The 26,282-nt window shown below is 41.1% G+C and overlaps 1 pseudogene; it reads right to left on the reverse strand.

Annotated features, from left to right (window-relative positions):
- Positions 1-22: 22 nt before the first annotated feature.
- LOC112070663 (myosin-13-like) lies at positions 23-3,468 on the reverse strand (annotated as a pseudogene).
- Positions 3,469-26,282: the final 22,814 nt, after the last annotated feature.

A 26,282-nucleotide genomic window follows, 5' to 3' on the forward strand; every position in this document is an offset into this window, starting at 1 on the left:
TGTTGGAAAGCTGATGATACAACTATCGTGAACTACTGACATTTTCCCACCCAATATAAGGTKACTTCCACAGTAWYRRCTTCATACTTACYAAGCGCGACGAGTTGTCGTTCCTCACTGTCTTGGCATTACCGTAAGACTCCAGCAGAGGGTTAGCTGCAATGATCTGATCCTCAAGAGACCCCTGATTGAGACAAACACAAGTTGCTCAGAAACTAGCAAACACTTTTCTTAAAACAGTATTCACCACTTGAAAAACTAAGTTTACACAGCACACCAAACTGAAATATGTTATAAAAGCACAACCAACCTGCATTTTGGTGGGGTCTACTTCCTTCTTGACACCAGACACTGCAATGGTGGCAAAGTACTGGATGACACGCTTGGTGTTGACAGTCTTTCCTGCACCGGATTCTCCGCTGGTTTATATGACAGAGAAAGATGGGTTTAGTCACATGTTTGAGTGTCAGATTGTTTTTTGCTAATTTGCATTGACAAATACACTGTTCACCTGTTTTCTAACAAAAGTCAATTATTAACTAAATATTTCCACTCATTGGCTCATTATAACGCACAACCTAATCCGTTCATAATGTAATGTATACTGAACAAAAATATAAACGCACCATGGAACAATTTTCAATGATTTTACTGAGTTACAGTTCATGTAAGAAATCAGTCAATTTAAATAGATGAATTAGACCCTAATCTATGGATTTCACATGACTGGGCAGGGGCGCAGCCATGGGTGGGCCTTGGAGGGCATAGGCCCACCCACTGGGGAGCCAGGCCAAGCCAATCAAAATTAGTTTTTCCCCACAAAAGGACTTTTTAACAGACAGAAATACTCCTTAGTTTCCTCAGCTGGTCTCAGAAGATCCTGCTAGTGAAGAAGCCGGATGTGGCGGTTCTGGGCTGGCGTGGTTACACGTGGTCTGCGCTTGTGAAACCGATTGGACATACTGCCAAATTCTCTACAAACGATATTGGAGACTTATGGTAGAYAAATGAACATTAAATTATCTGGCAACAGCTCTGATGGACATTCCTGCAGTCAAAATGCCAATTGCAGGTTCCCTCAAAACATCTGTGGCAATGTGACAAAACTGGTGTGTGAAAAAATTGCACATTTTTATTGTCCCCAGCGCAAGGTGCACCTGTGTAATGATAATATTGTTTAATCAGCTTCTTAATTTGGTCCAATTTGGCCCCATTCTTAATATTAGACCAACACTTTACATGTTGCATTTATATTTTTGTTCAGAATATTTTCATCACACCCAAGTGAGCATTATCCACTCATAATGTCCTGTATTTTATAACACCCAAGTCATTACTACAGAGAGCATTATCCATTCATAATGTCATGTGTTTTATAACACCCAAGTCACCCAATATGTCAGAATAGAAACACTTTCTCAAGTGAAATGATAGAAAACAACTTACGTAATCAGGACGGACTGGTTCTCCTTATCTGGAACCAAAAAACATGTAGCTTATTATAATCAATCAACATTAGGAGTACATCATTGTATTCATAAGCATCATCATGAATTTCATTTTGGAATATTTTCCATTCAAGGATAGTGAAATGAGAGTTTCCCTGCAGACTGTTCTAATTTAGACTAGAAGACAGTAGATTCCATCCATCCATCCATCCATCCATCCATCCATCCATCCATCCATCTATCCATCCATCCATATCTCCATGAGAGCTCGTACCAATCATCATGAACTGGAAGGCGTTGTCAGAGACGGAGAAGATATGGGGTGGAGCCTCCATCCTCTTCTTCCCTCTGTAGGCGTTGACAACCTCTTCGTCGTACACGGGGAGCCACTTGTAGGGGTTCACCGTGGCACAGAAGAGCCCAGAGTAGGTCTGGATGAAAGGGATTCAATTGGGCGATTAGCAAAGTCAGATTGACTTTTACCTATATTTATGTGAGGATGTGGGTGTACTATGGTATACTAATGTGGGTCTACTGTATTGGTATGTTTTGGTTTCTACTGTTCATTTATGTGTAGTACTGTTTGTGTGTATTTATTAGGTTAATTTACAGTGTGTACGTTTATGCAGGTTTCTTACATAGATCATCCATGCTGCATAACGCTCTTTGAGGTTATACAACACAGAGGCTTCATTCAGGTAGGTCATCATGGCCATGTCCTCAATCTTGTCGTACTTCGGGGGGTTCATCTGGTAGATGTCTGCTTCTTTGAACTCTTTATCCTGAAACAGTCAGAAATCTAGATTACACACGGATCAAACTGGACATGACTCAATGCTTTTTGCTGATTAAAATACCCACATTTAATCAAACTACTTTGTTATCACRCACTGACAAATACATGTGATTCTTGACTTGTCATTATCAATAATTTCATGCCAATTTTAAATAGCCGCAATACAAGTGTTTTGTTTGAGGGTTATATTCTGCTTAAAAAAGAACAAAGAAATGCTTCTTAATCTATTTTTGTTACTATTTTCATATTGGCTTTTGGAATGTTTTTGATAATATTTTTACTTCAATACTTTTCAGACAAGACTTACCATTGTAGTGCCGTCAGGATTTTTGACCTTGACAGTACACTTCCCCTCTGTCCTGCCAGTGATCAAACCCTTAAGGTACAGCTCCTTGACATCTGTCACATAGCAGGCGTTCTTTGAATCAAAGGGTGCGGCTTGTGCCTCAATCCTCTCCCTCTCGGGTTTACGAAGGTACAAGGCAGCRTTGCCYTAGATCTGCATCTCCGCGTCCGTACTCATGTTGACGGTTCACTAGGAAAGAGATGAAACAAGAAACATGATTGACTCTGTGGTGCTTCCTCCACAGTCAAGAGAGTGAGCGGTACTGTATCTCACACAGAATATTTTCATCACTTTTTATGTGAAGACAAACCATGTCTCACCTTCTTTTTTCCCCTCCTACAGATGTATTTGTACGTCTTGGAGGACCCTGTGAAACATTAGGGTGTTGTGAATACGCACAAGTCTGAAACCTTGTAATTTAGCCCGCGAAGGGTAAGAAACATTTTGTACGGCATCAGTCAACTCCATCATTACAGCCATGTCCAATTCAACTACAGGTGCAACCATACACTTTCACTTTCCTAGTTTCAATTCACTTTACATTCTCTCAAGGATTCTAATAAATAGCCCTGAAAACCCAGTTACATTCTAGACCACCCCCTCAATTTACAAAAAGAGTGCAGAAAAAACACATTTGACTGTGAATGAAAGTTATACTTTACAATTTAAGTAAAACACATTTAAACTAAAACAATTTAAATCAATGCCACTTGATTGCATATTGTAAAATCTTACAAAAGACATGTAAAGAACAAAATGCAGAATTCAAGCAATGCCGTTAGCTACTGCCTTAGATGCAAAAGTGAAAATATGAGACTGTATGTACACACTAAGGAAGTGGAGAGAGTCTTACCACAGAGGAAGAAGGTATCTATCTGACTTATGAATGCTGGGGCCTCAGCCTCCTTATATCTGGTTGGAAGTGCCAACCAAGCAAAAGTTAATTATGGACCACTCTGGTAAAGGAAATGGATTGGATGWGAGACCTCCGTGTGTCTGTGTCTCTCTAGTCCCACCCACTTCGAGGAGCACCACACTCCTTATTCTTTTACCAGTGATTGTTCTAGACTATTCTGAGACCTTAAGGAGGATCAGGTTGCCTACTGCAGGAATGTCTACAACTGACATGTCCATCTAACTTGCTACTAGAGTAGAGCCTTGTGGCTGACCTTGAGCTGCTGTACATACTAAACTTGTACACACTGTAATTTACATAAATATAACACAATGCTTTAGTTTAGAACTTGACCTACTGCTTCCATGTAAATCTCAGACTGAGAAAAATGTGATCTCCCGCTATCTGCAAGTTTGGCCAATGGCATAACACCTTATTGACATGTAAATTCATCCAACCAATCTGAATACATAAATGTTAGAATACATATACTTGTCTTTAATATAATATTAAATTTCACAGAATTTACGTAAATGAGACATGTCATAACTAATAATTATGCCAATGTCAAAAGTTTTATTCATCAYATTGATTCCAATATTACTTTCAAATGCCCCTCAAATACTGTAATGMAGTGAGTCCATGTTGCCCCCACAACCACAGTCATAATTCTTTATATKAAATATAATCTGACCTTATTTAGTTGAATATCAGTAATTAATTAATCCTTATCAACAACTATATATATATWTTTTTTGAACCTCTCCTCACCTCATGCTTCTGACGGAGTTGGCCGTTACCTCACGCTTTTGCTTAGTTTGATTTATGACCCTGGTGAAACCATATTAAATAAATATTTGAAATCTAGAACAGGCCCATTTAGGCTTTTATATAGTTTATAACACTGTAAACTCCAATGTGTAGTTATTCATCTACGTTATGAATGAGATGAAGATACCGCAGGCGCTTAAAACAGTCCAGTAGGATTCTTACGACTTAAGGTTAGAGTTAGAATTCCTATGGCCCATAACACTGGTACACTATTTCATGACTCTTATCCACTCATATGGCTGAGAGAGGTATAATATAGCTGCCTCAAACTTTTATGAGACTCTGAAGTAAATCACTTAGCAGCTGAGCTGGCTTCAATAAAACTGATATGAAATGAATAGGGGTAGCACTTAATACCAACATTTGTAATAAAGAATGTATCATGTATTATTCAATTGTTTATTCATCATTTATTAATCATTACTCACACATGTTAGTAAGCTAGTTATTCACACATTTATAAACCAATTTTAATGTATTTAATAATGATTTATAAGATTATTCATAAGATGTTAAATTAAGGCATGTCARGCCCTGACCTTAGAGAGCCTTTTTWWMMRRRTWTTTMGMTTMGMRKYGGMMMMYWTTMGGGTGGGCATTCTATGTRRTMTYTTTCTATGATTTGTGTTTCTATGTTTTGGCCGGGTATGGTTCTCAATCAGGGACAGCTMTCTATCYTTGTCTCTGATTGGGAATCATACTTAGGRAGCCCTTTTTCCCACCTGTGATTGTGAGTAGGTATCTTTGTTAGTGGCACTATAGCCCTCGGAAGCTTCACGGTCGTTAATTTGTTTTCTTGTTTTGTTGGCGACACTTCTTCCGACGGCCGTCCACTTCTTTCGACGGCCGTGACAAGGCACCTGTAAACTGTGTATTAATCATTAGTTAAGTCTTCTTGCAAGGCCTTATCAAAAGGCTATTTATACTAGTATTTATATAAATACTTTATAAAAGTTTTGAGTGTAATTTCTCAAAAAAAGATGGGCAAGCAAGGTAGAGATTCCAGCTATACATGTGTTTTGAATGTTGTCATAAGTGGTACTACAACACTTGCTTAAAGGTCTTATGAATGGTTTCACAAAAAGGTTTTGCATTTTTTATTTGACCTTTTATTTAACTAGGCAAGTCAGTTAATTAAGAACAAATTCTTATTTTCAATGACGGCCTAGGAACAGTGGGTTAACTGCCTTGTTCAGCGGCCGAACGACAGATTTGTACCTTGTCAGCTCGGGGATTCAATCTTGCAACCTTTCGGTTACTGGCCCAACGCTCTGACCAGTAGGCTACCTGCCGCCCCATGTATATCCCCTTCAAATAAAGTGTTACCAAAAMAACCACTAATCCTGAAACAATTCATTTGTTTCTCCAAATTGGATATTACATTTGAGATGTATCTTTAAGATTTGATGTACTAATGTGATTTGAATTTGTTAAAAGACATTGGTTCCTGGTATCAAATCAACACTTTTTTCAAGTCAATAATTTTACAGCTTTTAATATCTATGGTATATTTTCTGTGAAACATCTGCAATCAATTGTTGTGTAAAAGTTATTTATTTCCAATTGGTTCAGATTAATTAATGTGGCATTCTGTTCAGATCCAGCGTCTCATTCCATCCCCCTACTAGCAAAATGAAGATGTCACAACGTTCTCCCAACTTATTAGCAACAATGTGACAATGTCATGTATTAATAAAGTCACTGTTGGAAACATCATAGGGGGCGCTGCAGGAGACACATGTTGAGTAGGCAAGGCAAACAATCTTTTAATTTCTTAGGCTATGCTATTCTCATCTCTGCAGTCAAGGCGTATTGTTTAAAGCTTTTGAAGTGATTGAGTATCGGCCAACTCTTCCAAACAYCTGCCACAACATATTTTCTAGACACGTTTGTGGYTAGAGAGAGTCTTCGTACCATGCAGATTATTAAAATGGAGTTCATGACARTAAAGGTATTTTAATGGAACATGTCTGTAGATATCTTACATGATATTTGACATTTGTCATTGTATCCGCAGGACATTTTTCTCTTAGATCCACAGTTGGGTATAAGTTTTCCTTAGAATCAGTTTAGCAAGTCCTCAACTTAARCATTACGGGGGAAATTACAAAACAGATCTTAGATCAATGTAAAAGGTGTGCTGTAGATGAATGCAGTGGACCAAGCCCGGGCCTGGAGAGCTGCTGGCAGTGAGCGCAGGTTTTTTTCACTGACACACCTGATTGGTTCGAATCAAGACTATGAGGAGTTGATTCGCTGAATCAGCTGTGATAGAGATGACACACCTGATTGGTTTGAATCAAGACTATGAGGAGTTGATTCGCTGAATCAGCTGTGATAGAGCTGACACACCTGATTGGTTTGAATCAGGACTATGAGGAGTTGATTCGCTGAATCAGCTGTGACAGAGCTGCTGTGGAACAAAAGGCTGTACACCTCGCTGCCGTCCAGAACCGTTGCAGAACCCTGATGGTAACATCATAAGGACATCAATGATATCACAGAGTGGCAAACCCTGATGCTATTGTTAACAGCCAGCTGTCCAGGACCGTTGCAAAACGCTGATGGTATCATCACAATGACATCAAGTATACCACAGAGTGGCAAGTAGCTTATAGTGTTTGACTAATAATAGAACGTTTGCTAGTTCTAATCCCTGAGCTGACAAGGGTTTCTCAGGGGGAGTTGGGAAGAAGAAAATAAACATTTCTAATTCACAAATGTAAATCACCCATCACAATATACATGTTTAAATCAGACCAACTCCTTGAAGTTTGCAGTTGTCTAAAAAAAACAGTAATATACTCACATTTTTTAAATTTATTTTTACCCTTAAGCGTGTGTACATTACTGTATTTTTACCTGAGATATTGTTTTTCTACAGGAAAAGTACAAATAAATAGGTGGAGTGACTCTTTAAGAGTCTTTAAAGACACTTTTGTTGTATCTCACAAAGTAGTGTTATTGTGACAGGCATGAGTTGCCTGTGAGTTCTCAGCCATACAACAGCGGGTTTTGCAACGTGATTTAATCCATTACAATGTCCCCCCGGTAAAGGTCTAAATTGGGATGTATAATGTCACATGCAGTGGCAGGGATCCACATAACACTCCTGGTATCCTTTTGAAAGACTTGGAGTGGCCAGAGCAAAGGGCTCAGGGCTCAGGGCTCAGAACTTATTTTCCATGCAGGCCACATATCTCAGTGGTAAATCTATTACAGTAGCCAATGTCAGCCAAAGTGAGGATAGGGTTGAAAAAAATGGTGCCGTCCTACACCGGATTCCTCTGTGTTCCACAGGCTAGGTTGTCGGAGCTTTACTTTTACAGCAAGTCTATGAAAGGATGACATGTCTAATTAAAAAATATTGTTTAAAAGTATAAAGAAAATGAATCGAAATGTAAGTTATTGTGTAGATTTACATCCCCATAACCACCCAATCGAACAGCTCTGTTAAACCTTTGGGGAAACAAACCGTGTTTGTAGAGCAAAACAGGATTATTTACCAGCCCTATCAATGACCTTGTCTTCAATATGGCCATATTCACAAACTGGGTGTCAGGAGTAAATGTAACCACCACAGCACAATAGTTTGGCACTGCTTTCATTTTACCCCCCCCCCCCCCCCCCCCCCGCCCGCTGTCACAGTGATGAGTATAAAACCAATCTAATGCCGTTTGAGCTGTGCACCAGTGGGATATGGTCATATACAGACTAGATGTCAAATACGCGCTTCTTTTTTGGACGGCTATATATTTATATATTTAGCTGTTCACATGTAATGACAACACAGATCCTTTTAAAGACAGGACAAGTTCATAACAAAAGAGAGCACTGATGAAAGCGGTAATCCCATCCCCTTCCCTCAAGGGTTAGGGTTGTCCTGCAGCTGTTGAGTGTACATACATCTTGGGCAGCAGGAGACTGGTCCAGACCAGCCTTAGGAAAGAGTGACATCACAGTCTCCTAGAGCAGTGGTTCCAAAACTGTGTATATACCAGTACCAGTCAAAAGTTTAGACACACCCAGTCATTCAGGGTTTTTCTTWAATTTTACTATTTTCTACCTTGTAGAATAATAGTGAAGACATCAAAACTATGAAATAACACAAATGGAATTATGTAGTAACCAAAAACCTATTAATCAAATCAAAATATATTTATTTTTTATTTTGGAGATTCTTCAAAGTAACCAGCCTTTGCCTTGATGACAACTTTGCACACACCTGCAAAACACCAGTCTCAACGTCAACAGGGAAGAGGCGACTCCGGGACGCTGGCCTGATGACTTGTGAGGCGTCTGTTTCTCAAACTAGAATGTACTTGTCCTCTTGCTCAGTTGTGCACCGGGGCCTCCCACTCCTCTTTCTATTCTGGTTAGGGCCAGTTTGCGCTGTTCTATGGAGGGAGTAGTACACAGCATTGTACGAGATCTTCAGTTTCTTGGCAATTTCTTGCATGGAATAGTCTTCATTTCTCAGAACAAGAATACACTGACTAGTTTCAGAAGAAAGGGCTTTGTTTCTGGCCATTTTGAGCCTGTCATCGAACCCACAAATGCTGATGCTCCAGATACTCAGATACTCAGTCTAAAGGCCAGTTTTATTGCTTCTTTATATCAGGACAACAGTTTTCAGCTGTGCTAACATAATTGCATAATGATCAATTATCCTTTTAAAATGATAAACTTGGATTAGCTAACACAACATGGCATTGGAACACAGGAGTGATGGTTGCTGATAATGAGCCTTTCTACGCCTATGTAGATATTCCATAACAAATCTGCCGTTTCCAGCTACAAAATTAATTTACAACATTAACAATGTCTACACTGTATTTCTGAACAATTTGATGTTATTTTAATGAACAAAAAATGTGCTTTTCTTTCAAAAACAAGGACATTTCTAAGTGACCCCAAACTTTTGAATGGTAGTGTATATTTTTCTTAATTCCATTTCTTTATTTTTAGATTTGTGTGTATTGTTGTGAATTGTTAGATACTACTGCACTGCTGGGGCTAGGAACACAAGCATTTCGCTACTCCTGCAATAACATCTGCTAAATATGTGTATTTGAACAATACCTTTTGATTTGATTTTGATTTTGAATTCAAACCACAAGTCCGGACATTAATGAACCATTTCTTTGTGGATTTTGAGGTTATTGTATTGTTTCTTCCCGTCACACCGACAAGACAATGCCTCTTCCCCCTCAGAACATTAAACATGGGTCCTCAGATCCTCAGAAAGTTCTACAGATGCACCATTGAGAGCATCACCGCTGGCTGCGTCACCGCTTGATATGGCAACTGCTTGGCATCCGACCGTAAGGCGCTACAGAGGGTAGTGCGAACAGCTCAGTACATCACTGGTGCTGAGCTCAAAGCAAACCTCAATACCAGGCGGTGTCAATACCAGGCGGTGTCAGAGGAAGGCCCTAAAAATTGTCAAAGACTCCAGTCACCCAATTCATAGACTGTTCTCTCTGCTACCGCACAGGAAGCGGTACCGATGTACCAAGTCTGGAACCAATAGGTCCATGAAAAGCTTCCAAGCTATAAGACTGCTAAAATAGCTACCTGGATTAGTTTTCATTTTGGACCTGACTGCATGCGGCATGGTAGACATAGTGGAGATCTGAGATCAGACGATTTTGATTTAATACCTGCTGACAAAGATCTACAGTCCTGGGCTCATTGCAACTTGAAGCCCCTGGTATGTAGATAAGTGTAACATTACTGAATACATGAAATGATTTTATCTTGGTCGTAAACTGGTATAGACTAATGTTATCATTATAGGAGTATGGTTCAAGTGAACGCTGCCAGCACAATTCCACCGTGTCTAATTTTGATAAATCCTATAATAAATCTATTATCATAATGAGGACAGTGGAAGGCAAGTTGATAAATATATTTTATGGGAGCATTAAGAGTAACATTTACTGTAATTTCACAAACCATGTCACGATCGTCTTGATAAGAGAGAGAGGACCAAGGCGCAGCGCGTGAAAAATACATTTTATTTTAATGAAGGAAAAAACAAACACTTACAAAATGAACAAAACAAACGATCGTGAAGCTAAACCGAACTAAGTGCACACATGCAACATAGAACATAGACATAGACAATTACCCACATTAACCTAGTGCCTATGGCTGCCTTAAATATGGCTCCCAATCAGAGACAATTAATGACATCTGTCTCTGATTGAGAACCATTCAGGCAACCATAGACACAGCTAGACACCTATACTAAACACAAACCCATCTACTCTATTTAACCCCCTAAACCATACAACCACCCTAGACACTACAAAAACACATACATTCCCCATGTCACACCCTGACCTAACTAAAATAATAAAGAAAACAAAGAATACTAAGGCCAGGGTGTGACAAACCAATTATGCTGATACTAGATTGCACTGGTCAACCTGTTCCCTAAAGAGTGTACGACGCAGGCACATTCTCTCTCACACAGACGGGCACACACACTGGTAGACCAAGAATGTAAAGTACCAGGGGAAGCCCTGGCAGCATGTTGACTACTGCAGTGATTCTCTACTACACACTGACAGGTTCTGTCACTGACTCACAGACGGCCAGGAGGAGAGGTTCTGTTACTGACTCACAGACAGCCAGGAGGAGAGATTCTGTCTCTGACTCACAGACAGCCAGGAGGAGAGGTTCTGTCACTGACTCACAGACAGCCAGGAGGAGAATTCTGTCTCTGATTCACAGACGGCAGGAGGAGAGTCTGTCTCTGACTCAGACGGCCAGGAGGAGAGATTATGTTACTACTCACAGACAGCCAGGAGGAGAGGTTCTGTCTCTGACTCACAGACGGCCAGGAGGAGAGGTTCTGTCTCTGATTCAGACGGCCAGGAGGAGAGGTTCTGTCTCTGATTCAGACGGCCAGGAGGAGAGGTTATTTCTCTTACTCAGACTGCCAGGAGGAGAGATTCTGTTACTACTCACAGACGGCCAGGAGGAGAGATTATTCTTTCTGACTCAGACGGCCAGGAGGAGAGATTCTGTTACTACTCACAGACGGCCAGGAGGAGAGATTCTGTCTCTGACTCAGACGGCCAGGAGGAGAGGTTCTGTTACTGACTCAGACGGCCAGGAGGAGAGATTCTGTCTCTGACTCAGACGGCCAGGAGGAGAGGTTCTGTTACTACTCACAGACGGCCAGGAGGAGAGGTTCTTTCTCTGACTCAGACGGCCATGAGAGAGATTATGCACTGACTCACAGACGGCCAGGAGGAGAGATTCTGTTACTACTAACAGACGGCCAGGAGGAGAGGTTCTGTTACTACTCACAGACGGCCAGGAGGAGAGATTCTGTTACTACTCACAGACGGCCAGAGGAGAGGTTCTGTCTCTGACTCAGACGGCCAGGAGGAGAGTTCTGTTACTGACTCACAGACGGCCAGGAGGAGAGGTTCTTCTCTGACTCAGACGGCCAGGAGGGGATTCTCTTTACTACTCACAGACGGCCAGGAGGAGAGGTTCTGTCTCTGACTCAGACGGCCAGGAGGAGGAGAGGTTCTGTCACTGACTCACAGACGGCCAGGAGGAGAGATTTTGTCACTGACTCACAGACGGCCAGGAGGAGAGGTTCTGTCACTGACTCACAGACGGCCAGGAGGAGAGATTCTGTTACTACTCACAGACGGCCAGGAGGAGAGATTCTCCGATTTTTCCCCAACTAGTTCAGTCAAAAGACACACAAATACAATTATTTCTTGATACATTTGAAACGAGATCTAGTTGCGGCCACAACCGGACTAGATCATGAACAACTTTAGGCGAAACGCAGGATGATAAGCACAAATATCGTTCGTGAACTGCCGCTCCCCAAACGACTCATTCTCCAGTTTGAGTTTGTTGAGCAGAGGCTGTGTATGTTCTGGTTCTATAAAATTATGTGTCCATAATAACATTCAATAATCAATGAATTGAATTCATTATTGCATCATAAGATCAATCATCAGTTCTAAATATGTTTTTTCTTCTCTATGCTACACTGAGTGTACAAAACATTAGGACCATTGAGTTGCCTGTTGCCCTCAGAACAGCCTCAGTTCGTCAGGGCTCTAAATGTGTAACCAACGTCGTCTGGAGAAGGAGATGAGGACCAAGGTGCAGCGTGGTAAGTATTCATAATACGTTATTTTTAATAAATATAAACACTCTAACCAAAACAACAACACGACAAACGAACAGGTCTGTAAGGTGACGACAAACACTAAACAGAAAATAACTACCCACAAACACAGGTGGGGAAAAAGGCTGCCTAAGTATGATTCCCAATCAGAGACAACGATAGACAGCTGCCTCTGATTGAGAATCACACATGGCCAAACACAAAGAAATAGACAACATAGAACACCAGACATAGAATGCCCACCCAAAGTCACGCACTGACCAACCAAAATAGAGACATAAAAAGGATCTCTACGGTCAGGGTGTGACAAAACGGTGTCGAAAGTGTTCCACAGGGATGTTGGCCCACGATGACTCCAATGCTTCCCACAGTTGTGTCAAGTTGGCTGGATGTCCTTTGGGTGGTGGACCATTCTTGATGCACATGGAAAACTGTTGACCTTGAAAAAACCCTACAGCGTTGCAGTTCTTGACACACTCAAACCGGTGCGCCTGGCACCTACTACCTACTACCATACCCCATTCAAAGGCAATTTCAATCTTTTGTCTTGCTCATTCATCTTCTGAATAGCACACATACATGTCTCAATTGTCTCAAGGCTTAAAAATTCCTTCTTTAATAACGTGTCCCCTCGCCTTCATCTACACTGATTGAAGTGGATTTAAGTGACATCAATAAGAGATCATAGCTTTCACCTGGATTCACCTGGTCAGTCTGTGTCATGGAACGAGTTTCCTAATGTTTTGTACACTCAGCTTATTTACCTGTGCATATACAGTTGAAGTGGGAAGTTTACATACACTTAGGTTGGAGTCATTAAAACTTGTTTTTCAACCACTCCACAAATTTCTTGTTAAAACAAACTAGAGTTTTGGCAAGTCGGTTAGCACATCTACTTTGTGCATGACACAAGTCATTTTTCCAACAATTGTTTACAGACAGATTATTTAAATTATAAGACGTGTTCTGTCTCCTAGAGATGAACGTACTTTGGTGCAAAAAATGCAAATAAATCCCAGAACAACAGAAAAGGACCTTGTGAAGATGCTGGATGAAACAAAAGTACCTGTTTAAAATCGATATTCACAGTAAAACGAGTCCTATATCGAGATAACCTGAAAGGACGCTCAGCAAGGAAGAAGCCACTGCTCCAAAACCACCATAAAAAAGCCAGACTACGGTTTGCAATTGCACATGGGGACAAAGATCGTACTTTTTGGACAAATGTCCTCTGGTCTGTTTGGCCATAATGACCATCGTTATGTTTGGAGGAAAAAGGGGGAGGCTTGCAGGCCGAAGAACACCATCCCAACCGTGAAACACGGGGGTGGCAGCATCATGTTGTGGGGGTGCTTTGCGGCAGGAGGGACTGGTGCACTTCACAAAATAGATGGCATCATGAGGAGGGGAAATTATGTGGTTGGAATAGTATGTGGATATATGGAAGCAACATCTCAAGACATCAGTCAGGAAGTTAAAGCTTGGTCACAAATGGGTCTTCCAAATGGACAATGACCCCAAGCATACTTCCAAAGTTGTGGCAAAATGGCTTAAGGACAACAAAGTCAAGGAATTGGAGTGGCCATCACAAAGCCCTGACCTCAATCCTATAGACAATTTGTGGGAGGAACTGAAAAAGCGTGTGCGAGCAAGGAGGTCTACAAACCTGACTCAGTTACACGAGCTCTGTCAGGAGGAATGGGCCAAAATTCACCCAACTTATTGTGGGAAGCTTGTGGAAGGCTACCCGAAACGTTTGACCCAAGTTAAACAATTTAAAGGCAATGCTACCAAATACTAATTGAGTGTATGTAAACTTCTGACCCACTGGGAATATGATGAAATAAATAAAAGCTGAAATAAATCATTCTCTCTACTATTATTCTGACATTTCACATTCTTAAAATAAAGTTGTGATCCTGACTGACCTAAGACAGGGAATTTTTACTAGGATTAAAACTTAGTTTAAATGTATTTGTCTAAGGTGTGTGTAAACTTCCGACTTCAACTGTATATGACAGACAAGTTGTTGGTTGAAGCATGTCTCGGGAGCCATATATATGACAGACAAGTTGTTGGTTGAAGCATGTCTCGGGAGCCATATATATGACAGACAAGTTGTTAGTTGGAACAGAGTCTACAGTCTAAGGTGACACCAAACAGTTTAGTCCCCTCTACTTACTCAACAGCCAATCAATCATTACCAGATTCAGCTGAGGTCTAGAACTTAAGGAATTATTTGTACCAAATAGAATGCTTTTACTATTAGATATGTTCAGGACAAGTTTATTACCGGCAACCCATTCCAAAAACAGACTGCAACTCGTTGTTTAGGGTTACAGTGATTTCACCCGCTGTGGTAGCTGACGTGTATAATTCTGAATCATCAGCGTACATAGACAACACCAGGCTTATTTTAATGGTGGGGTTGACATTCAGTGTCAGAGGATATACCCAACTTGACAACTGTGTATTTGGCCACAAAAGACCTCATCAACTGACTTGACAGCCATGGGTCTTCTCACAATGTACTGAGCACTGTATCGAGATCAGGGCCGGTATGTATCAAGCGTCTCAGAGTAGGAGTGTTGATCTAGGACCAGGTCCTCCCTGTCCATGTCATTTTATGTATTGTGATCTAAACAGCAAACCAGGGACGGGTTCATTTCAAGTCAATTCAGGAACGTAACTAAAATTATTTCTCATTCAAAAGCATTGTGAACAGTTTACTTCCCGATTGAACTGAATTGTATTTATTCCAATCCAGCACTAACATACTGAACCTAATTTTAAGTAATTAAGGGCTAAATTAAAGATTATGATCTGTTGATTTAGCTGAACCTGCTTTGTTTGTGCTTGGGGTTTTGAATAGAACCCTACACACCACGTGGATGGGCTGTCCAGAACAGGAGATGCAGGTCCTTGATATACTGTTATTAAAGCAGAAATCTGCAGTTAAAAAAAAAAAGGTAAAGTAGGGACCCCGCCATTGATTTGGTAAAGAGCTGAAGGATGGGGCTGGTGGAAATGTAACCCATCTCAAATGTTTAGATAGAGCTATGGGAGCTAAGGACTGATCATCCATGAGATCAGATGAATAGTTGTAATGATGTTTTGAAGCTATAAGGTGTTTGTTTACAATTACATTGTTTATAAACAGTGGAATACAAAAAAACATAGATTTTGGGTTCTGATTGGGTTCTCATTGGGTTCTGATTGGGTTCTCATTGGGTTCTGATTGGGTTCTCATTGGGTTCTCATTGGGTTCTGATCAGGTTCTGATTGGGTATGACAGTTGAACCAAACTCATGAGGCATTCATAAGTTATATTCTTCAAGAATCAATGAAGATAACATTAATATAAAAGTCAACAAATGTATGTGGCAATCACATAACTTTAAATGTCCTTATACCATGGCTATGGTCTGTATCCAGGCACTCTGTGTTGCGTCGTGCTTAAGAACCATCCTTAGCTGTGGTATATTGGCCATATACCACACCCCCTGAGTCCTTAGTGCTTAAATATACAACTGGCGTTCTACAGTATATATTTGATGTATTCAGGCAGGGCCTTTGGAGYATTGAACAGTAACTCTTGATCCTATACATTTTAAGGGTACGATTTAGTGCTCGATTCAATCCGTAGCCCATAAGATCTGTGTTGTAATGCGATTGACATTTAAAGGCAATGTTACCYCAATCTCTGAGACTGRATTWACAGTAAATGCTGCATATGTCGGCTCAATCACAATCATCATTCCATTTTGTTTTGTCAACCGCGTTACAACTGTGATACGGATTGAATCGAGGCCCTAGTCTGTGCTCGCAAAGTCGTTTTATCACCACAGACAGGAGTTTGCCTGGGACACCCCAACGCCTTGGCTCATGTCAGCATTTTTTTTACATGATTTCATCCATTCAAATGCCGCAAGTCGCAAACATCTAAATCTGGATTTGAAATGTCACATGCTGTGGCATGGATCCACAAAACAACTGATCTGGTTGTTTTTTACCCCCTGTCAGTGACCTTTACCTTGGCCAATGGCCATGTTCCTGAAACTGGAWGTCAGAAATACATGCAGCCTTAAAGTTGTTTGGGATTGCTTTATGACCCTCTGTCATAGAGACGGTATCAAACCACATCTGCTGAGCTGTTCTTGAATCTCCCATTTGATCCCATACAGTCAGAGTTACCATAGCAACAAAGGATGTACAAGCCCAATATGGCCATGTTCAGAAACGGGTGTGTCAAGGGGCGGACTGGGACCAGAAATCGGCCATGGCATTTCAAACACATCGGCCCGTAGTTTTCCTCAAGGCCCCCACACCGGCCCATTTTATTTCTTTAGGCCCCTAATATAGGCCAGATAATAATACATTTTGTGCAAGAAACCCAAGTTAAACAGGCCCACTGAAGAAGAAAAAAAAACGAACAGCCCATCTGAGAAAATTGCATCCAACTTGCACAGCAATATATCTAAAGTAATTTAGCATTTCTTTATTGTCTATTTGCCATTTTGAGCTGTGCACCAACGGATAATGACCTGATATGGCCATTAAACGGACCAATCAAATACCTGTTTCTTTTTAGACAGCTTTATTTTTAGACTTTCAAATGTCAAGACAACACCCGATTGTAAGAAGATGCAGTCAAGGACAAGAAAAGTAAAGGCCATAAGAGAGAACATGAATAAAACTGGGAAGCCCACACCATCCCTTCAGCTGCAGCTGTTGGAACACAAGCGTCTGGGGGAGCAGGGGACTCATCCTAGCCAAGCATTTGGAAGATAAGTGGGCAGCCCAAATCCACTAGGTAACCCTGCACCTTAGAGGCTTCCGCTCCATATACATAGACTTGAAATCACTGGCCACTTTAATAATGGAACATTAGTCACTCTAATAATGTTTACATACTGTATATACTGTATTCTATTCTACTGTATTTTAGTCTATGGCACTCCGTCATTGCTCATCCTAATATTTATATATTCCTTAATTCCGTTCTTGTTACTTTTAGTTTGTGTGTATTGTTGTGAATTGWTWMWTTTTTTMWTWTTTTMATTTTATTTATCCATTATTTTACCAGGTAAGTTGACTGAGAACACGTTCTCATTTGCAGCAACGACCTGGGGAATAGTTACAGGGGAGAGGAGGGGGATGAATGAGCCAATTGTAAACTGGGGAGTATATTACTGCACTATTGGAGCTAGAAACACAAGCATTTCGCTACACCCTCAATAAATAAAATTAAATACAATTGTATTTGTCACATGCGCCGAATACAACAGGTTACATTCAAATGCTTACTTACAAGCCCTTAAAACCAGGATTAGTGGGTTCCCCGCGGGACGGTTGAGCTAACATAGGCTAATGTGATTAGCATGAGGTTGTAAGTAACAAGATAATTTCCCAGGACATAGACATATCTGAAATTGGCAGAAAGCTTGAATTCTTGTTAATCTAACTGCACTGTKRAATTTACAGTAGCTATTACAGTGAAAGAATACCATGCTATTATTTGAGGAGAGTGCACAGTTATGAACTTGAAAATGTATTAATAAACTAATTAGGCAAACTTTATACAAACATTTTAACAGATATTCATTGCATCAGTCTACAACTTTGCACATACACTGCTGCCATCTAGTGGCTACAATCTAAATTGTGCCTTGGCTGAAATAATTCATTATGGCCTTTCTCTTGCATTTCAAAGCTGATGGTAAAAAAAAAATACAAAAAAAAAAGCATGTTTTTTTCTTTGTATTATCTTTTACCAGATCTAATGTGTTACATTCTCCTACATTCATTTTATATTTCCAGAAACGTCAAAGTATTTCCTTTCAAATGGTATCAGGAATATGCATATCCGTGCTTCAGGTTCTGAGCTACAGCCAGTTAGATTTGGGTACGTAAGAGATTTTAACCAACAATGCTTTAAGAAGTTAAGAAAGAAAACGTGTTAAGTAAAAAATAGATGAGMWCATTTTTTAAAATAAAAGTAACAAATAATTAAACAGCAGCAGTAAAATAGCAATAGCGAGGCTATATACAGGGGGTACCAGTACAGAGTCAATGTGCGGGGGTACCGGTTAGTCGAGGTCATTGAGGTAATATGTACATGTAGGTAGAGTTAAAGTGGCYACAGCATAGATAATAAACATAGAGTAGCAGCAGCYTAGAAGAGGGGTCTGGYTAGCCCTTTGATTAGCTGTTCAGGAGTCTTATGGCTCGAGGGTAGAAGCTGTTGGCGCTCCGGTACCGCTTYCCGTGCGGTAGCAGAGAGAACAGTCTATGACTAGGGTGGCCGGAGGCTTTTGCCAATTTTCAGGGCCTTCCTCTGACACTGCCTGGTATTGAGGTCCTGGACGGCAGGAAGCTTGGCCCCAGTGATCTACACTACCCTCTGTAGTGCCTTGCGGTCGGAGGCTGAGCAGTTGCCATACCAGGCAGTGATGCAACCAGTCAGGATGCTCTTGATGGTAGAACCTTTTGAGGTTCTGAGYACCCATGCCAAATATTTTCAGTCTCCTGAGTGSGAATAGGCATTGTCGTACCCTCTTCACAACTGCCTTAGTGTGTTTGGACCATGATAGTTTGTTGGTGATGTGGACACAACTGCTCCACTGCAGCCCCGTCGATGAGAATGGGGGTGTGCTCGGCCCTCCTTTTCCTGTAGTCCACAATCWTCTCCTTTGTCTTGATCACGTTGAGGGAGKGGTTGTTGTCCTGGCACCACACGGCCAGGTCTCTGACCTCCTCCCTATAGGCTGTCACATTGTTGTTGGTGATCAGGCCGGCCACTGTTGTGTCATCGGCAAACTTAATGATGGTGTTGGAGTTGTGCTTGGTTGTGCATTCATGAGTGAACAGGGAGTACAAGAGGGGACTGAGCACGCACCCCCTGAGAGGCCCCCATGTTGAGGATCAGTGTGGCGGATGTGTTGTTACCTACCCTTACCACCTGGGGGCGGCCCGTTAGGAAGTCCAGGATCCAGTTGCAGAGGGAGGTGTTTAGTCCCAGGATCCTTAGCTTAGTGATGAGCTTTGAGAGCACTATGGTGTTGAACGCTGAGCTGTAGTCAATGAATAACATTCTCAKATAGGTGTTCCTTTTGTCCAGGTGAGAAAGGGCAGTGTGGAGTGCAATAGAGATTGCATCATCTGTGGATCTGTTGGGGCGGTATGSAAATTGGAGTGGGTCTAGGGTTTCAGGGATAATGGTGTTGATATGATTCATGACCAGCCTTATACWGCACTTCATGGCTACAGACATGAGTGCTACGGGTCAGTAGTCATTTAGGCAGGTTACCTTAGTGTTCTTGGGCACAGGGACTATGGTGGTCTGCTTGAAACATGTTGGTATTACAGACTCAGACAGGGAGAGGTTGAAAATATCAGTGAAGACACTTGCCAGTTGGTCAGCGCATGCTCGGAGTACACGTCCTGGTAATCCGTCTGGCCCTGCGGCTTTGTGAATGTTGACCTGTTTAAAGGTCTTACTCACATCGGCTACGGAGAGCATATTCACACAGTCATCTGGAACAGCTGGTGCTCTCATGCATGCTTCAGTGTTACTTGCCTCAAAGCGAGCATAGAGGTAATTTAGCTCGTCTGGTAGGCTCCTGTCACTGGGCAGCTCGCGGCTGTGCTTCCCTTTGTAGTCTATAGTTTGCAAGCCCTGCCACATCCGACAAGCGTTGGAGCCGGTGTAGTACGATTCAATCTTAGTRCTTTATTGATGCTTTGCCTGTTTGATGGTTCATCTTTTAAAGTGCCTTGTTGCAAACACAACACATGTTTTGGAATATTTGTATTCTGTACAGGATTCCTTTTTTTCACTCTGTCATTCAGGTTAGTATTGTGGAGTAACTACAATGTTGTTGATCAATCCTAAGTTTTCTACTATCACAACCATTAACCCATCAGAGTCTAAGCCTGGGGTGGGGTTCTACTATGCTGTATGGAATTGTTTTAACCCTTGTGTAGTCTTAACATTCTGTATWCTTCCATTTTCCTAACGGTAAAAAATMACCCGCATTCACTAAACCCCTAAAATAAAGCAGCTTAATTTAATTTTAAAGTCCAAATCTATTTTTCAATGAAGAAACGACCTTTCATTCATCACAAACTTTAAGAATATCTGGGTTTTCCCTCTGCACAATGCAGAATGACTGCACATTTAATCAGTGGACACCACTCGTTTTTATTACAACACACCTGTCATAATTGTTTTATTTACTAAAGTAGAGGTTTATTATTATTATTGCTAAAGGTACTGCATAGGTGTAAACATAATTTTTTAGCAAGAGATAGCACTTGTATAGAAAGTAGCAGAAATGTGCAGAAAGTAGTTTTGAATGCATTTTATTGAAGGGAAACAGTAATTCTTTAACTTTTTTGGCAACATATTGATATATTCTTATATACTGTACAATGTGCAATTCAACTACAAAAATACTAGTCTTCTTCCATTTTTTTTTACCACACCCACAAGGTGCATAAACAACAACAATAAATAAGAACAAAATAAGATAATAGATACAAAACAAAATCGTGAAGAACATAAATCAATCAACTCTAATTAGCACATGTAGGACAGTATGCAAGTGTGTGTGCATGGACTTTGCAGATGTATTTCTCACATGTGCAGCACATAGTATTTGTTTTACAGTCCTTCATAGGGGGGCAGAATTGGCATCTCCTCCTCTTGCCTGCCCCAGCTGCAGCCTCAGGTGGATCAGGACAAGATTCAGCCCCCTGAACAGCTTTCACAAGCACTGCAGAGGCTGCTGTGCGGGGATGGCGCTCTCTTCTTTGAATGTGTGGGTTAACAAGTGCCTTTCCCAGCTGCTCCAGGAACACCCTCCTCTTGTTCCGCTTATCAGGCATCCAGGTAGGGTTGGTCTTGTTCCATATCACGAAGGCATTGTATGAGAACACATCAATGATGTTATGGAAGATGACCAGGGGCCAGCGGGCAGTCATCCTCCTGCAGCTGTAAGTTCCAATCCCCTTGTCCAGGTTGTCCACGCCTCCTTTGTTGTGGTTGTCGTCCAGGATGATGACTGGCTCCCTGTCATCACGATCACTGATCTGAGCCGTTTTGTGCAGTGTGCTCAGGAGGACCACATTCTTGTTCCTCTTTGGGAGGTAAGAAACTAGAAAGGTGGTGGGGGTGAAGGCTAACTTTGATGAGAAGGCTTCTCATCCCCCTTGTTGRGAGGAGTGCAGGGGGGAGCTCAGGCTGTTCTTTCTAACTGTGCCAACCATGGTGATCTTCCTCTTCAGGAGCTGCTGGCTGAGTTCATAGGAGGTGAAGAAAAATCACTTACGGTGAAAATCACTTACATTACAGATATGAAAATAAAAATGTACCTCTGAGTGGAACCAGTTGCTCATCCACTGTTACTTCAGGCCCAGGGTTGTAGAGGTAATGGCAGACGCTCCACCCACTTCTCCCAGACCTTATGGCCGCCAGTTTGTCTCTCACACGTCTTTCAGGTCTTGTCTCACGGTTATCAAATCGTAGCGTTCTTGAGAAAGTGTGAAAGACTTTCAGTGGCATCGTGGCACAGAAAATCACCCMTCCACTCTCTGCATCCCAGAGACTACATGTAGCCTCGCCTCGGGACCTATACACACCCACTAAAATTAGCAGCCCTATGTAGGCACGCAGGTCAATCTCATCCATCCTTTTCCAGTTGTCTCCATATTTACGGAAACCCTCCAAACGTTGCCATGGGGTAGAGAGAAAATGTTGCAGTTTTTTAAAGGGCTCCCGAGTGGTGCAGCAGTCTAAAGGACTGCATCTCAGTGCTAGAGGCATCACTACAGACCCTGGTTTGATTCCAGGCTGTATCACAACCGGCTGTGATTTGGGAGTCCCATAGGGCGGCGCACAATTGGCCAAGCGTTGTCCGAGTTAGGCCGGGGTAGGCCGTCATTGTAAATAAGAATTTGTTCTGAACTGACGTGCCTAGTTAAATAAAGGTTAAATAAAATAAATTAAAATTCTACACTTTTTGCCATAGGATGGAGGCAAATGTTTGCAGCTTTTAATGTGATAACTGATTATCAGTGGGATCTAATTCGACATACTACAAGTTTAGATACTGTAGCTGGCCGTTAGACTAATTTACAAATCTAATACATTTTTAGCTCACATGGGCATATTGAGTGACTGATGCATAACTAKATTTCTAAAATTACACATWGTGTATTCTATTCCATTATTCTAACTCAACAGTTGATAAATTGAGTCAAATTGGTCCACGGGCTTTAGCCACTAGCCATGCAGACAGTGTGGGCAGTGGTGAGCTATAATCCACCAATCACAAGACGTGATGTAAACAACCAATCAGATTCCCCACACGTGGGGGCTGCATGATCTCTGTGACGTAGGCTACCAATGCCACATTTGGAATCTACCTACTATATCAATATTGGATTAGCTGACTCTCCCTCGGCCGGTGAAACGGCCTTTCCCCTCGGATCTTCTCTGGTAGCGAACTCAGCCGTCAACACACCCCACTCAGCTGTAGGATCTCAGTGAAACATTCATTATTGGTTTCAGGTGTGTTAGGCCAAGGCCAGAGTGACAACAGTACAGCAGACCCTCTGAGCCAGGACTGAGCAGCCCAGCAGCTAGGGATTGCCTAAATAGGTATCTCCCCTAACGTGGGCATATTTTCAATACAGACTCCTTTTGTCGTACAGTATTCCACATAAGGCATCCAGACCTTATGAAAGTTGAACAGTATACAATTAATCTTAAAACAAATCTACAGGAGGGCCCTAAAAATTGCCAAAGACTCCCTAGTCATAGACTGTTCTCTCTGCTACTTAGACTGTTCTCTCTGCTACTTAGACTGTTCTCTCTGCTATTTAGACTGTTCTCTCTGCTACTTAGACTGTTCTCTCTGCACTTAGATGTTCTCTCTGCTACTTACACTTCTCTCTGCTATTTAGACTGTTCTCTCTGCTTACTTAGACTTTCTCTCTGCTACTTACACAGTTCTCTCTGCTATTTAGACTGTTCTCTCTGCTATAGACTGTTCTCTCTGCTATTAGACTGTTCTCTCCTGCTACTTAGACTGTTCTCTCTGCTACTAGACTTTCTCTCTGCTACTTAGACTGTTCTCTCTGCTATTAGACTGTTCTCTCTGCTATTTAGCTTCTCTCTGCTACTTAGACGTTCTCTCTGCTACTTAGACTGTTCTCTCGCTATTAGACTGTTCTCTCTGCTATTAGACTTTCTCTCTGCTACTTAGACTGTTCTCTCTGCTACTAGACTTTTCTCGTCTGCTACTTAGACTTTCTCTTTATTTAGACTGTTCTCTCCTTTCTACTTAGACTGTTCTCTCTGCTACTTACACAGTTCTTCTGCTAGTTAGACTGTTCTCTCTGCTATTTAGACTGTTCTCTCTGCTATTGTTATTTAGTAAATATTTTCTTAACTCTTATTTTTCTTAAAACTGCACTGTTGTTTAAGGTCTTGTAAGTAAGCATGTCATGGTCATTTCTACACCTGTTGTATTTGGTGCATGTGACAATAACATTTGATTTGATTTTCCAGAAATATTATTTTCATGTTACTGTATATTTTCAGAGGATTTTCCAATTTTGTTATCAACAAATGTGGTGAAATYTACTTTAAATGTAAAATSCACATAAAATCAACAGTGTAACGTTTGGATTCAGGCTTGTCGGGTGAACTGTTGTGTCCTCACCTTTTGGTCGAATAATTTCCCCATAATCTCCAAACTGTTCCCTTTTAATTGCTACCACGTTCATGCATTTTAATATTTCTTCTGTAAGAAACATTTTAATTTAGCCTTATCCATATAGGCCAATTCCCACCAATGTAACGGGTTAATGGGTTCAACGCCAGCCATAAGAACACAGTGGTAGACAATTTAAATGCTACTGCTCTATAACCATTTCAGCTACAAACATCAAAACAACTTACAAATGTTGGAAACATAATAAATTCTACATTACACCATTTTGGGATGTAGTCCGCCCTAAAACCAAGAAGAATGAAGAAGAGCCTCGTTTTTAATTCATTCGTTATTATAATTCCTAGTTAAACCTCTGGACAATGCTTTTCTTACGTTTTGTAATGTGCAATCCAAGGGTGTGCTAGCTTTCATATTTCATAGCCTTTAATCTATCCCAGGTTAAAAAGGTAGAGGAAACTCTGCCTGTCTCTCCTGTCTTTTGAATACCAAACCCTGGGATGTATTTTTCAACTTACATAAATATTATCTTGACAGAAAAGTGAGTGAGAACAAACATGTACATATACTCAAAATGTTTTCATCCAAAGAAATCATTGAGAGGAAATAGTCTTTCAGTTTTAACTTTCCAAATTACCATGGAAATTATACATTACAATACCAGCTTTCGCCATTTTATGTGTACCCATGAGGTCACCAGTCAAATTGCCAAGGTCAGAGGTTCCACGACCGTTCTACTTGCTTTATTTCTATGGCCGTAACAAGGAAACACAACACGCATGTATTGGCCCTGCATATAAATGTGCTCACTTCTTACAGATGTAAAAGTTATACCGAGTAAAAGTCTACACACCCCTTGAACAGTTGTCAAATGTTGTTACCTTTAAAATGGATTAAATTAAAGAGTTTCTACCGAACTACACAACCTACTCCACATTTTTCAACGTAAAAGAAAGATTTAACAACATTTCCTAAATGATTGTTTTGATTCCACCGAGGTTATTACTTTTGGCTTTGAATCATTTGGAATACATTTCTACCACCTCCTAGGGAACATACAGGTAAATGCCCAAAATAAAGGAAGAACTTGAGTAAATAAGGATGGAGCAGTGCTTCCACACAGGTGTGATTCCTGGGGTTAATTAAGCAATTTAACTTCCCATCATGCTTCGAGTCAGTTTCCCATTATTTTGGCTACCAACGCTAAAAGAGAGATCTCAGTGACTTCAAAATAAGGAGTCTCAAATGAGCATAGAGGAGAGAGAGTGTGAAAGAGAGAGTGTTGTGTGTGTGTGTGTGTGTGTGAGTGTGTGTGTGTTGTGTGTGTGTGTGTGTTGTGTGTGTGTTGGTGTGTGTTGTGTGTGTGGTGGTGTGTGGGTGTGTGTTGTGTGTGTGTGTGTGTGTGTGTGTGTGTGGTGTGGGTGTGTCACCAATCACAAACCCAATTGAACACTTATAGGAGATTCTGAGCATGCCAGAGAGAATGTTTCCACCCCATCAACCAAAACAGCAAATTATGGAATTTCCTCTGGAAAAATTGTTTGCATCTCTACATGATCTTCGGTCTGCAGTACTTCCTTAAGTACCGCAGCTCATAACAGCTTCCTCTAAAGTTGTTGTGGTTGGTGCGTGGACTCCTGACATAAATGTAATCTTAGACATTGACCTTCATATTGAGTCTGTCTGTTTAAATACGCGTATCTCTTTTCCCCCTCCCAGTGTTTCTGTTTTGAGGAGCAGCATTTGAACCGAGTTTGATGAGGACCTGCGTGTGACCCGTGTTGACACCATCACCCTCTCATAAGTCTTCTTCCAGGTCAAGGAGGGACAGAAATTASCCCTCTCTGGAAAAGGTATATCTGCCGAAAAATCTGTTGGAAATGCAAATTGGCTAACGCTAAATCAACATCACGTTRGTAATTTATTTTCCCATTTATAGTCAGTTAAATCTCACGTAATTTGGTCAGATGCTCGACAACCATTTGTGTTTACATAGTGTCTAGCGTCAACTAATTAGAACGGGAAAATCCCTTTCACTATGCTTGTCTAGGATCTTCT

Source organism: Salvelinus sp. IW2-2015, unplaced genomic scaffold (assembly GCF_002910315.2).
Source record: "Salvelinus sp. IW2-2015 unplaced genomic scaffold, ASM291031v2 Un_scaffold1385, whole genome shotgun sequence".
In the NCBI taxonomy this organism is placed as follows: Eukaryota; Metazoa; Chordata; class Actinopteri; order Salmoniformes; family Salmonidae; genus Salvelinus; species Salvelinus sp. IW2-2015.